At 32.6% G+C, this 15,040-nt stretch overlaps 1 protein-coding gene across 1 annotated transcript in view; it reads left to right on the top strand.

Annotated features, from left to right (window-relative positions):
• Nucleotides 1-8,358: 8,358 nt before the first annotated feature.
• Nucleotides 8,359-15,040, top strand: part of LOC138693093 (uncharacterized) — a 38,157-nt gene continuing 31,475 nt past the window's right edge. Inside the window, exon 1 of the mRNA XM_069816711.1 lies at nucleotides 8,359-8,422. The gene's annotated coding sequence lies outside the window, so the exon portion shown is untranslated. The remainder of the gene's footprint in view (nucleotides 8,423-15,040) is intronic.

Here is a 15,040-nt window from a genome sequence, read left to right as displayed (position 1 = left end):
TATGCAGCAATTCTGAAGGATGTACCATTGTTTTACAATTTGATTTCATCCAGATAGATATTGAGTGAGATGAATTATTGCAAAAAAAAAAATGAAATTTTGTATAGATAGGTTCAAAATAATATATTTCTTACAAAACTTGTAAGCATATTCATAATTTGAATAATAATAATAATAATAATAATAATAATAATAATAATAATAATAATAATAATAATAATAATAATAATAACAATAATAATAATAACAATAATAATAATAATAATAATAATAATAATAATAATAATAATAATAATACGGTATTCATAATTTTACTGAAAGTATTCAAGGCAAAGGATATATACTGGATATCGAAGTCTTATTTTGAAAAGGATTTATTTAAAACTTCAAGTATGTTTGTCAGATCTCTTCTGCTTAAAGTCTCTTTCGATTTTATTCAAAAACCATTGTAACAAAAACCACTTGTAACAAAATGGAATGTGACTTCAAGTTTGAGAAATTTAACAAACTTTTCAAAATAAGGTTTCATGATTTAGCTGTCTTCAACACTCAATCATACACGTCCTTGCTGATGGTGTTTCATTTCCAAAAGCATTCTGAAGTCGTAGAATGCATTATTTTAGCGTGATTGACGATTTAAAATCATAAGAAATCATAGTCTGAAAGTCTTCTCGATTCAATCATTAATTTAATAGACTGTTAACTTCAAAAATATCTAGTAACTAAATTACAGGAAAAAAAAAATATATATATATATATATATATATATATTTTTTTTTTTTTTTTTTTATTTGGGAACTGAATTGAATCGGTTATTTTTTAAACCTTATAAGTCAAGAATTGTGGGAAAATGAAAAAAAACTGAATAATTAATCAATTTGCTTCTGAAAGTTAAATCTTCAGTGAACAAGTCACGGAAGCACGTCATTAACTTGTGTATAATATTAAATTTGCTGCTAGACAAATTAAAATGCTCATGACTTACGCGATTTCAAAAACTAATGAACAATATCTTGTTATTATATTAAGAAAACCAATAAATTCAGACTCCATTTATAAAGTAACATATGAGGCATTCAGAGCTAAAGTGGATCAAGTCCATAAGACATAGTTTTGAGATAATAGGACTTAAAGTTAAATTGCTCTAGTGGATTATCTAATTTCACTAGCAATAATTTTATTGCTTCATTCTCAAATTCTAGATTTATAAAATATAAACAATTGTGGTTTTAATTGATATAACGCCAAAGACGTTGTAGTTATATATCTAGACACACAATTGGCGCTGGTGTCGTGTACAAATTTGAAACCTCTCGCGCAGGTTTGCGCGACGCCAAGGTTGGGGAGCATTCGGAGTTTAGAAAATACCATAGAGTATATAGGCGTTTTCTTAGTGGATTTCCTCCTTCACTGTAATATAACTAAACTTATTTACGTATTTTCTAACGTATAATATAAAATAACAGAAGTAAATCTAAATATTGTAACTAAGCATTGTTTTAAATATAAACGCCTTATATTGCTCATAAAATAGACTTATTAGTTTATTTCTATTTCCTATGACCGGATAATGGAATATTTTTACTTATGTTATTATATATGTTAGAAAATACGTAAATAATTTATTTAAATTATATTACAAAGAGAGGAATATCCGTTAAAAATGACTATATACCCAATGGTATTATCCAAACACCTAACGCACTGTAATAATAATCCTCAGTGTTTTGAGAATCAGAGGCGATATGACACTTCTACTGCAGACATTGATTGCAATTCCCTCATCCTTACATCATTCTCAATGACACAATATTGTCAGAATATGATTGTATTCATTGTTGGCTTAGTTGTTAAATCATTAAGAAAAATATGGCATAATAAATCTAAAGACTCAATTTATGGTACGTAGCCTACCACCAGTAAACAAAATCTCTTTTATTTTTTAACGAAAGAATGATGGGAGTCTTGTCATACCATCATCTGAGATTATAGAAATAAGTCGCTTAAGTGAAAGAGCGATTATACAGATGTTGACAGTTCAATGGCATATTACCATCCACTCTTACATCGTGTGAAAGCAATGTGCTCTAGAAGTAGAATACTTGTGCAATCTTTCTGTACTTATAGGAACATATTTTATAAAATGGATCCCAGATTCTTCCCGAGAATCATATTTTAAACTTGTTAAACTGACCATAAAAGTGCATAAAGATCTACTGACGTAGCTCAGTGGGCTAAGGACTGTCAGTCCGGAGTCGCGCTCGGTCGCAGGTTCGATTCCCGCTGATTTCCTGGTTGGGTTTTTTCTTATATCCCCAACCGTAAGGTGAATATCAGGTAATCTATGGCGGATCCTTGGCCTCGTCTCGCCAAATATCATCTCGCTATCATCAATACCATCTATGCTAAATAATCTAGTATTTGATACAGCGTCATTAAATAACCAAATAAAAGAAGGTACTACATCAAGAGCAGATGTTAGCACACACTTAAGGTTACCAGTACAACACGACTTTACATAAAAATGTTGTAAGACAATATTTAACGGAGTCAATAATAATAATAATAATAATAATAATAATAATAATAATAATAATAATAATAATAATAATAATGAATCAATAGGCAAGAAGTTCTGTACACTAGGCCTGAGTTTTATTACATGATTAATTGACTAATTCATGCATGTGACGTTTATTTCATAATACAGCTGTGATAATAAGCTATTGCACGGTAGGCCTACTTATATTTCTAACTAAAACATTAGGTACGTGTTTCTATTTTACAGGTGTAGGCCTATATTATGTGATATGGAAGCGAATAAATAATAATAATTGTTTATTTCTGGTCCACATCAAAGCAAACGTGTTTACAATATAGGCCTAGGCCTAATGTAACGTGTTACACAGGCAGTGTTTTGTTAATAATAGTTAATCTAATAATTTTCTTTTCATCTAAACTATTACTACAATATGCATTTGTATTTCTGTTCGCTCTATATGTTGTCAAATAACTATACAACATCTTTAGTTACGGTATCAAATTGTTACAGTTTTCTTTCGTTTCATGTCAAACTAACGGTAACTAAGCTTGATTATGTCTTTAACGTGGTCGCTTTAAATGTTAATTTTCATTTATCCATTCAGATTGATTTATAAGAGACACCAAACATATATATTAAACATTCAGCATTGAATAGTGCAGCCGTCTGCTAGCCGGTGCTTCTCCCAAAACATGGCAGCAGACGCAAGCTTCAATTTGTCCCTACTCTAAACTTCTGCGCAGCCTCGGCTGTAGGGGCTCGTATAACGTTTTGGTGACTTGATCCACTATGGCTCAGAATATCGTGAACAAATAATCTGAGCCAAAAGTGACTGGTGCCATCTACTGGCGAATGCTTGGAACTAAGACTTGATCATTACTACTCGGAAAAGATCCAACTTCAGATAATCAGAAAATGGATTAAACTAATTTATGAAAATTTGTGACTTGATCCACTTTAGCTCTGAACGCCTTATGTGTGTCTTTCAACAATTTGTTTACCTATATTATTCAAGTGTTGCAAATGTTAAAAATATTTAAATTATAAACAAGTTGTGCTGAGGCACATAAAAAAATTACATTTCATGAAACTACACAGAAAATGTTTTAGAAATGGAGATTCTCAGTTGCTCTCCCTTCAGTTATGTCCCAATCTTTGAAAAACTTTGAATTTCCTCTTCATTAAGTAAATACTGGTATCCCTGAAATTTTTTTTCAAATTCTCGATTTTCTTTACATTTATTGGAAGACTGTGCAAGTATGCTTTCTTTTTCTGGCATCACAATGGCTATCTTAATCTTGTTACCAGTACCCTTATACAAATTATTACCAGTATTTTATTCCCTTTTTCTTTTTAACAGGTAAATGTATCTCACTTTCATCCACTGAAGACATGTTGGCGTAGTAAAAAGAAATCAGAACGAATATTACAACAAAATAAACAAAACTTGCTTTACTGTATAACTGACTCATGTTATGAACAGCTGACATAAGGAATGCACTCTATAGCAGAGAAACATACTCGTATAAGTTGAGAAACCCAGTTTGCCAACAGCTAACTACAGGGAAATCATTCTACAGAGGTGTGAAAATTATTAGAATAATCTTAATTTTAAAGGTTTTTTTAATAGTTCCTTCACAAATATTAATTGAATTGATGAGTATTGGTATATATTACTATACTGATGTAGGATATATTTACTACTAACAATGCCAGAAAGCATTGTTGTACATTCGTATTTTTCTTATTTTACAATTGTTATGGGAATTCAGAAATTATTATATTATGTTGGCGGAATTGGAAACAACAACAATTATATGCACAAAACAGATGTATACGTTCATTTGAACCTTCACAACAATGTAAACGCAAAGAACAATTTGTTTAAAGCATTTCTTAATTCATTTTTTATGTTTCCAATTCCGCCAACATAATATAATAATTTCTGAATTCCCATAACAATTGTAAAATAAGAAAAAATACCAATGTACAACAATGCTTTCCGGCATTGTTAGTAGTAGTAAATATATCCTACATCAGTATAGTAATATTATATACCAATATTCATCAATTCATTGAATATTTGTGAAGGAACTATTAAAAAACCTTTAAAATTAAGATTATTCCAATAATTTTCATCTGTGAAACATGGTTACATTGAGAAACACCGTAAGTCCGTGATTTTTTTCACATAGAACGAAAATGACAAAATGAGTGACTTATGAGGTTTTAAAAATAACCGATTCAATTGCATTTATTGTCTTCTGACAGTTAACTAAACAACAACTTCGAACAAAAGACAATCTAATTTATTGCAATACAAATTAGCAGTTTGCATAAACTTTCATTGTGGCTCCCATATTGGCAAAGTTGACTTCTAATAGAAATGACTGATACATTTTACATGGAGACTCCTCTTTCAGGGACATACTTTTTTATTTACCATGACGTGGCTCTCAGTTTTACTACTGTTCCCAATTAAGCCTGCTAAGGATTTTTATGGTCCTCACGCAGGTTTAAATCCGTGAACCATAAATCTAATGGTGAATATTGTAATTATTATATCAGTGAGAATATTGTAGAAATTTCTTGTGAAAGTTAGTTCACTTTTCCACTAAATCGTATTTTAAATTTTAAAGTTAAAAATAATATTCTTTTTATTGTGATCTATAATATTACAGATGTCGCCCAGTTTAATCGGCTAAATATTCAATGTTGTACAGCAGTGAATAGTGATCGCTGTGCAAATATTGGTAACAAGAACTTTACATAATTTCTTTTTCTATGCAGATTATATCAGACGCCAGAAAAACTTTTTCCCTATTCTACACTACGTTACTTGCAGAATTAAGTATGTACCAATTAGTGATGTTATATAACGAGTACAATTTTGTTAATAGTCAGAATAGAAGTAGTATGGTTATTGTAGTTCAATATGTCAGTAGTTTTAGAGCTCCTATTTACACATTTAAAACTGTTCAGCATGATTATATTTAGTCTCTTTACACTAGTTATTGCAATTCTCTGTATAGTTTTATAAAGATTTGAAGTTGTTTAAATGTAAGCATCAAAATATTAACAATATATTTTAATATAACAAAAGTTTCTTGTGTATACAATTTTTTAATAGAATAATAAATCTCCAATCTCCCAAGATTTACATAATCCCTTCTCCAATTTACATTTAAAAATTCGTGTTCCTCTCTTCATGACGTACCATTAGTTGAGCAGAGGGAATTGACTTGATATCTTTGAAGTGTTAGAATTTTAGACAATTATACTAGCCAGAAACATAATTGAAGATGAAAAATTAAAAAAAAATTATCTGTCCTATGATGAGAGTACCCACAAGAATCCAGAACAATGATAACAAACTTTTTACAGATTTGAAGACAATGTAGTGAACAAAAGAAAAAAAAAATAATTTGATGATAATATATATTTAAATATTGGCTTATTTAAAATTATTTAAAATATAGATGTGTTCTTACGTAAAATTAAAAATGTGACATTTTTTAATGTACAAAGAATATAAGCTTATTTTGCAATACTTACGTTGATATCTCCTTAAACACACCACAAGTTAATGTTACCTTATTCGCAGATGATAGAATTAATATTGTTTTTAATAACATTCACAAAAATAATTTACAAATTAAAATTACTGAAACGTCAGCAAAGTAAGAGGAATACAGTACTAACTAAAAATTAATGCAAATAAAACTGTTTATATGTATTTAAATCAACTTAGAACAAAATTATGTAACCCCATATAAAGGCTACTAAATAATACAGTAATAAAAGAAATACAGTCCACAACACTTCTTTGTATAGGCTGACTCCAATCTGACATGGAAAAGCCATACTGTCTAATATATTCCAGTCATTCACTTGCAGTAGCCTACCTATTCAAAAATAATTTTTCTATGTTATCATGTATTCTCTCTCTTCAGCGAGATTTGCATTAGGGCCTGCAGTGATTATTCTATAATGTTTCTTGAAATACTTATTTTCAAGTTTTTATTTTGTAGCTCCTTCAACATCTTCCCTATACTGGAATAAGTTTCCTTTAGCTTTTTATCACGATATTCGGCTCTGTTCATAGTGGGCCAGAAGTCACCACTCATTGTCTTTCGAATTGTTTATTGATACATTGCTGAAGACGATCTCGGGCACTTAAACATACTTTTCCACACAGTTTCTTACTTACTGGATTTTAAGGAACCCGGAGGTTCATTGCCGCCCTCACATAAGCCTGCCATTGGTCCCTATCCTGAGCAAGATTAATCCAGTCTCTATCATCATATCCCACCTCCCTCAAATCCATTTTAATATTATCCTCCCATCTACGTCTCGGCCTCCCCAAAGGTCTTATTCCCTCTGGCCTCCCAACTAACACTCTATATGCATTTCTCGATTCGCCCATACGTGCTACATGCCCTGCCCATCTCAAACGTCTGGATTTAATGTTCCTAATTATGTCACGTGAAGAAAACAATGCGTGCAGTTCTGTGTTGTGTAACTTTCTCCATTCTCCTGTAACTTCATCCCTCTTAGCCCCAAATATTTTCCTAAGCACTTTATTCTCAAACACCCTTCACCTATGTCCCTCTCTCAAAGTGAGAGTCCAAGTTTCACAACCATAAAGAATAACCGGTATATGTAATTGAGGGGCTTAGAACAAAAAGCAGGTGACATTATTAAAAAAATGAGGTAAGTGCGTCTTGTGATAGCCCAAAAGGATGTTTCTTTGGGATAAAATCAGGAAAGTGATCACACTGTGCAGTGCTGCTATATGGGCATCATTTCACCAAGCTAGTATATAATATTCCATTGCATGTAGAACTTTAACTGCAATTTCCTCAAAACTAGGTTTCTGTCACTTACCTGCTTTTTGTTCTAAGGCCCTCAATTTATTTCCAAGAAATAGTCTGCCCAGGCATCCTGGGTTGCCAAAAACACAGAATAACACACATATAAGAATAGTAACAATTACAATAAAATAGATGAGTCAAATTGAAATGGGAACTAGGAGCTTAAATTTAAGAAATAATAAATTTATACATATATTTGTAACAATCACACACAAACGAATAGAAAAAGGGGGGGGGATTATGATATTCCGTATAAATGATTTTTCAGAATTGCCACAGACCCTTTAATGGTTGAAGTAATTATTTTTGGAATGATGTCATGGATTCCAAATGTTTTGATAGTGTTTACAGTTGATCGTGGGATGGTGCCCCTCGCTCCGATCATTAAACCATGTACTTCCCAGGTGCCTTCCATCTGATATTTTTCTCGAAAATACAGTAGACTGGATGATAAAAGCTTCTCAACCGAATAATAACAGGCATTTCCCATATTTATTCTGTGTTTAATTTCCTCCCGAGTATCATTTATATTAAATTTGTTACTGTTACTCCCAGATATTTGAATTTTTCCACGTCTTCAAAGGATAACTGGATAAAAACAAACATTTAATTTTGTCAGACAGCTGCTTAGCTCTGTTGATAGAGCAACTGCCTACGGGCTGGAAGATCCCGAATTCAATCACAGGTGGTTACAGGGTTTTTCTTGTTATTAAAACTTTCAGAACAACATGAGGTTCGCTCAGTCTTCTATCATATTGAGTACCGGGCCTTTCTCAAGGATAAAAGGCAATTGAAGCGTGGTGCCTACTATATCACCTTATTATAAAGTTTTGTCACTGTGTCGGCATTGATGGTATCTTTATTACCGAGCAAGCAAATTGCATCAGCACACATGTGCGTTTTAGTTTACAATATTTAACACCAGATTGCTCTTCCAATGCTATTACATTCAAGGGTAATAACTTTCTTCAATATGGCCTGATGTGAGACTGGGCTGTTATGAAAGGTATTTGTATTTTAATTTTTAAACATTATTATAGAAAGTAAAAGTTAAAACTTCACTCTAGGAGACTTAAGATTCCTTATTGAGTTATTCACAGTTCTTTGTAGTTTCCATTGTATTGTACTTTTTGAGTTCAATTCCCTGACACTTGACAGCTTAACTGACACTTGGTGGTAGCTGATTTAGTTTAGTTATGCATGCAAGTGAATTATATGGGTTAGAAAGTTGCGCATACGGTACGTAATATTCCAAGTACTGATACCAAGGAGAGAGTGTCAGCTGGAAGTAGCGCTGACATTTATGTAATTGTTTCACTTTCATTTACAGTTACGAGAGCCTTGATGCGTTAATTAAACAAGTGCATTTGTTGTATTTATAATGTGGAATGATTTTCATAAGATTAATCTCGTCGTAATGGTAGAAAAGTAATTAACACTTCAATGAAATGGCTATAGTTAAATAATAGTTTGTTAATTACCAATGAAATGTAAGTCTTATTGGGCAAAATACTTAGTTTGTTTTAAAAGTACCTAGATCTGTACTTATAGCTTACACTTGCTATAATTTTTTAATTCTAAATCAACGTTGAACATAACACATTCTCTATTGCTGTATAAGTGCAAACTGTTGCTAAATCCACTTTGACTGCCAATTATATTTTTGTGGCCGGGTAGGTTTTGATCTTAGTTATTTCATCATCCTCAGGAATATATGAAGGTATATTTGTATTTTTTCCATGAATAATAATTAATTTCATGGACTATGTAGGCGTGGTGAGTATGCTAAGTAGGAGGGACGATTATAATGTGAAAAACGGATGACTTTATTGAATTAATGCGGATTAAATTAAATAGGCCTAAGTTAAATTAGGATGTGAATGCTAATTGTGTAAGAGAAAGAACGGAGCAAACGTTTAATTAAATTCTCTGCAATTTACATCTAGCCCTATTGTAATAGGAATTGAAGATCTCCTGTAACCGTAATATTGAGATATAGCGTCAATTTAAACAAAAAAAAAAAAAAAAAACTTCAATCAGTATGTTTTGATTATAGATACAATTGCTCCGTCATTTTGTGATCTTCCAATATCTATTTTTGCCTGTGAGATAAGCATCTCTCTTGCCATTTTACTGTTACAACTGTGTCTTTGTCTAATGTTTTATGAACATTATTATATTCTGTAGTTTTGTCATTTCTGTTGTTTATAAAATGGCCCTATTTTTAGGTGATGGATTAGGCCTAAATTATTTATTTTTAAATGTTTACTTTTAGGTGCTTCTATTATTTAGTACTGGCTTACTTGCTTTCTCATCAGTGTCATTTAAAGTGATCATATTCGATTGTTTTGATCTTTTGCCATTTTATCACTTTTTGCAAAGTTACAGTACAGTACCAAAATACACACTTATTTAATTGTTGCGTTATAGAGTTACAACTTTTATTTGAATGACCATTTACTTACTATCATTATGCGAGTGTATAGTGTGAGACATTGGGCTGTTATCTATGTTATAAATCTATAATGCTGATGATATTTCTTTGATCGTTGTTATATATTGCATATAGGTTGTACAGGGCTTTCATTTCAAAACTTCCCAGTCTAAATAACTAATTATTTAAATTGAATTCAATTTAAACAAAAAACACGTCAATTTAGATATTGAGGGGGAAGTCTGAAACCAGGCTTAATTACATTTTAGATTTCCCCCCTCCCAGCCACCCCCACTTTGAAATTTCAAATGACACCCCTATATTGTTATACTTAAATATGAAAGAGCATTCAATTATTTGTAAACCTCATTCATTGTTTTTGCATCTTTTGTTTTCTATCGTCGCCTGGCAGCCTAGATAGTTGTTATTGTTGATTAGAGCTAAAGAGAATAAAGCTACAAAAACTTATTGAGCATTTCATGTAATAGTTGTGTTTGTGTATTAAATTATTTCAAATGGTGTATACCCTTCAAGAGAGAACATAAATCATCTTTATTGATTAAATTTAGGAAATTACACAAAATAAACTGCGTTTTCTTCCTACAATCAACTGATAATAATAGAAATACAGGTTGCCAGGCGACGATAGAAAACAAAAGATGCGAAAACAAATGAATGAGGTGTATAAACAATTGAATGCTCTTTCATAGGCCTATGTAAGTATAAACATATAGAAATGCCATTTGATATTTCAAAGTGGGGGTGGCTGTGGGGTGGGGGTGAAATCTAAAGTGAAATTAAGCCTGGTTTCAGACTTCCCCCTCCCCCCAATATCTAAATTGACGTGTTTCTTGTTTAAATTGAATTCAATTTAAATAATTAGGGCTAGTTATTTAGACTGGGAAGTTTTGAAATGAAAACCCTGTATTACTAACTTTCTTTTTTCATTTAGGAATATGCCTAAATTACATAACAGCTACAAACAATGTAGGCCCTAATTTTATTCTGTAAATGAATTTTTTTTATTGTTATTGGCGGATACTTATTTGATCTTATTATGTATCTGGGGGAAACTAGTGTACAGGTACGTCTGGTGTTTTTGGAAATGAAAATCGTTGAATTTATTATTAATTTCTTTTTGTTATTTTATTTTTTTTAGTTGAAAATGTAAGGATTTTGAAGGGATATATTTGGAGAAGAGAAATTGTTGGAAAATGTAGTAAATTACGTTTGAAATGAGAGGTGTGTCGCAATGGAAGTGAATATGTTTCTAGTGAAAGAAGAAAACATAGTGATATAAAACACACAATAGGTACGATGTAATGTGAAGAACGCACAAATTGTATTATTGGAATAAGCACTCAAAAATAGTGAAAGAGAACAAATAATAACGAAAAAAAAACATAGTGTTCGTAATGCGACTTCGTTTGTACATCCGCCATTCCAATAGCTCCTCACTGACCAGTACTGATAACGTCTCTAACAAAAAATCACCAGCCTTTGCACAACACTAGAAAATTCTGAACTCATTTGCTGTCATCTTCATCTTCGCGTAGACATCCGGGATAGAGAGTCTTGATGTATTCTAAGCTTATAAATTTAAATTATGGTTTATTTAACGACGCTCGCAACTGCAGAGGTTATATCAGCGTCGCCAGTGTGCCAGAATTTTGTCCCGCAGGAGTTCTTTTACATGCCAGTAAATCTACTGACGTGAACCTGTCGCATTTAAACATATTTAAATGCCATCAACCTCGGCTGGGATCGAACCCGCATCCTCGAGCATAGAAGGCCAGCACTCCTACCAACTAAGCTACCAAGGGCGACTGTATTCTAAGCTAAGCAAAATAATAATAATAATAATAATAATAATAATAATAATAATAATAATAATAATAGTCTTACCTCGAAGACTTTGATCATATAGGCTAGTCTATTGACATTTTTGGTAATCTTTACAATGTGGTACCAAAGGAAGGCAGACAGCAAAAAGGGCACATTCTTAGACAATTTTTAGTATATGCAAGGCATACCAAAAATGTAAACTAATCTAATCTATCACATTTTCATATATGCAGGGCATAAAAAAGCCGAAACTAACTTAATATAACCTGTCACAGATTCGTAAATGCAAAGCATACCGAAAGCCGAAAGTAACCTAACCTGTCACGGATTCATATACTGTATGCAAGGCATACCAAAGGCGGGTATCATGATATTAACATTTATAGCTAATATAAAAATTCAAGTGTACACCAGGATGAAACTTTCGTAATGTCACCTACGTAGGTATGAGTGAGGAAAGAGCTGTAAAACATTTGGTATATAAGCAGAACACAAAGGGCAGTACCTATTCGCTAGTTTAGCCTATATCTGTATTGTTAAGGTACGGAAAATATAACCACCATCACCACCACCACCACCACCACCATCATGAGAACATCATTAGCAGCAATAGTAGCACTACCACCATCAACTTCATCACTTCACGACTACCACCACCACCTCCTCACCTTCCTCAAAAACTAGTACTGGTACTACCATTACCTCTATCTCATAAACGGATGTACCAGGTTTTTTTGGGGAGGGGGGCACTTTAAAATGATTTGAAATTCAAAAGTGGGTGGAGGGGGTAAAGGGCTGACTCACAAAATTAAATCAGCAGTAGTTTTTAATTTCCCTCTCGAAAAAATAAATCAACGTACTTTTCCTCAAACTCGGTTCCCTGCATGTCTACAATTATTCAAAGTGGGAAATTTTGAAAGATGATGAGATTTGGTACTTGGAATGTTACAAGTCTATATAGAACAGAAGGGGTAACATAGCTAGATATAGAATAGACTTTGTGGGAGTACAGGAGGTTAGGTTAGATGGGAATGGCATAACACAAATGGGAGATTACTTGTTGTATTATGGGGAAGGAAACGATAATCAGCAATTAGTAAGTAAGGGAAGTTTTGAAATGAACACATGTTTTAACAATTAACATACAAATTGTAGAGTTTTGTTGTACACTATACATTTTACCAGTTTACACCATCACTATAAACTAGTATGGCTAACGCAAAGTATTTCGTAATTTATTTTTATTTGACAACACATAGTAAAATGAAATCTGATATCGGCAGCAGCTGTAGCCTCCTCAGTTTATTTACTTTCGGAAATACGTCTGACAGGAGTGATAGTCAAAACATACTTGATAATTGCATAAATGTTTAGCTATTTCATTCAGTTGTCTATTTGGTCCTATCGTGATGGATAGTGATGGAAGATACAAGAAATTACCGCTATACTGGAGAATTAGCACGGTCACTTTGAACCGTGCCGTTACGTTTACCACCAAATTTAAGTAAATACACAATGTCACCAACATAAGAACATGACGTTGGTGTATGGCGTAGTTGGCGGGAGAAATTTTTTCTCTCTCTGTCTACCGCCTTCGTTCTGAACATTATTGAGAGATAGCACCACTGTTAGCGACAATGTGTATTTGCGTAAATATTGCGAGTAAATTATGACGAGTGCCTTAGATGAGAGGCTCGGGACAGAAACAGTTTTGCTGTAGCGCATGCGCGGACCTCTCATGCAGTGGGAGCGTGATCCTTACTTGAATTTATTTTTGCGTGTACTTGCAGATTAAATGATTGAGATCCCTTCTTGCTCCGGTTACAGGCCTTGCATTTACGAAGTTATGTTATGTTAGGTTAGCTTAGATTAGCTTAGCTTAGCTTAGGTTAGGTTAGATTAGCTTTGGTTAGGTTAGATTAGCTTTGGTTAGGTTAGATTAGCTTTGGTTAGGTTAGATTAGTTTTGGTTAGGTTAGCTTAGCTTTGGTTAGCTTAGGTTAGATTAGCTTTGGTTAGGTTAGATTAGCTTTGGTTAGGTTAGATTAGTTTTGGTTAGGTTAGCTTAGTTTTGGTTAGGTTAGCATAGCTTTGGTTAGGTTAGGTTAGCTTTGGTTAGGTTAGGTTAGCTTTGGTTAGGTTAGGTTAGCTTTGGTTAGGTTAGCTTGATTTGATTCGTCCATGTAGTAGTTAAAATTATATAATATGACAGTTTTTGATTCGTAATATTGTTAAAAAATAATAGGCCTATAATGAAAGCGGTGAATAATTTCATGGTCCTTAAATTTTTTTTTTCGTAAAAGGCTAGGTATTTTTCTATAGGCCAGAAATAAAACAGCAACGCCGTCATAATTACGTACTTTACGCTTTGGCGAACATTAACCGGAAATTTACTTTCCGTCATTTTAATTGTATTCCGTGAAACACACCTTTTTTCCTGTTAATTTCCTTGTGATAACCTAGTTTATTATCTTATTACATCTTCATTTTCTTTTAATGCATTCAAAAAACCGCCGTTGTACTACATAAAACCTTGAACTTGACTAATGGAGTGAATTATTTAAGAATATAGTCGCGAATTTGACTACCACCATTTCGATTATATTTTGTTTGATACGGCTTGGTACGGCCCGGTGACTAGTGGCCAGCGAGTAGAGTCGACTATCGATATTGGTCTGCCGTGCGTATTATCCAGTTGTTCCGAAATTACTTTATTTTACAGTTCGGTGATCTTTGCTGTTATGTACATTTTAATTGAACTTACAAATTAAACGAAACCTTTAACTCTATTAAATATAGAGTATAATCTAAATTTAACAGAAGAAATACCGAAATCAGAAGTACACACTGAAATAGTGAAGCAATTGTCTTTAGAGACAACAGTTACAGATATCTTGGATATGAAACAACAAGTTTTGATGGAGAAACCATTGCAATAAGTGAAAGTCTCAGGAATCTTCTATGCCACATCAATAAATTTAAAAATGCAATTATATTTTCAGACTCCAAAGCAGCTATTCTATCAATAGTCTCTAGACACACACCTTTATCTCAAACAGCCGAAATAACTAAAATGCTGCCTCAATTAATAACACTCAATAAAAGAATTGTATTCCAATGGATACCATCCCATTGTGGAATTCTGGGTAATGAGTATGCCGAAGCTTTGGCAAAGATGGGCAGCACTGCTGTTTACAGACCTGTTACTAAATCTACGTATTACTCTGTGAAAAGATTTATTAAATCTACATAGACTTCAACAAACAAAATTTGACAACACAATCTCAAGGGAAAAAATGGAACTCTCTGCATCATAATCCACAGTTAATTCCCGATTTACCACGAA

Source organism: Periplaneta americana, chromosome 2, assembly GCF_040183065.1.
Source record: "Periplaneta americana isolate PAMFEO1 chromosome 2, P.americana_PAMFEO1_priV1, whole genome shotgun sequence".
Lineage (NCBI taxonomy): Eukaryota > Metazoa > Arthropoda > Insecta > Blattodea > Blattidae > Periplaneta > Periplaneta americana.
This window is presented reverse-complemented; position numbering and strand designations above follow the sequence as displayed.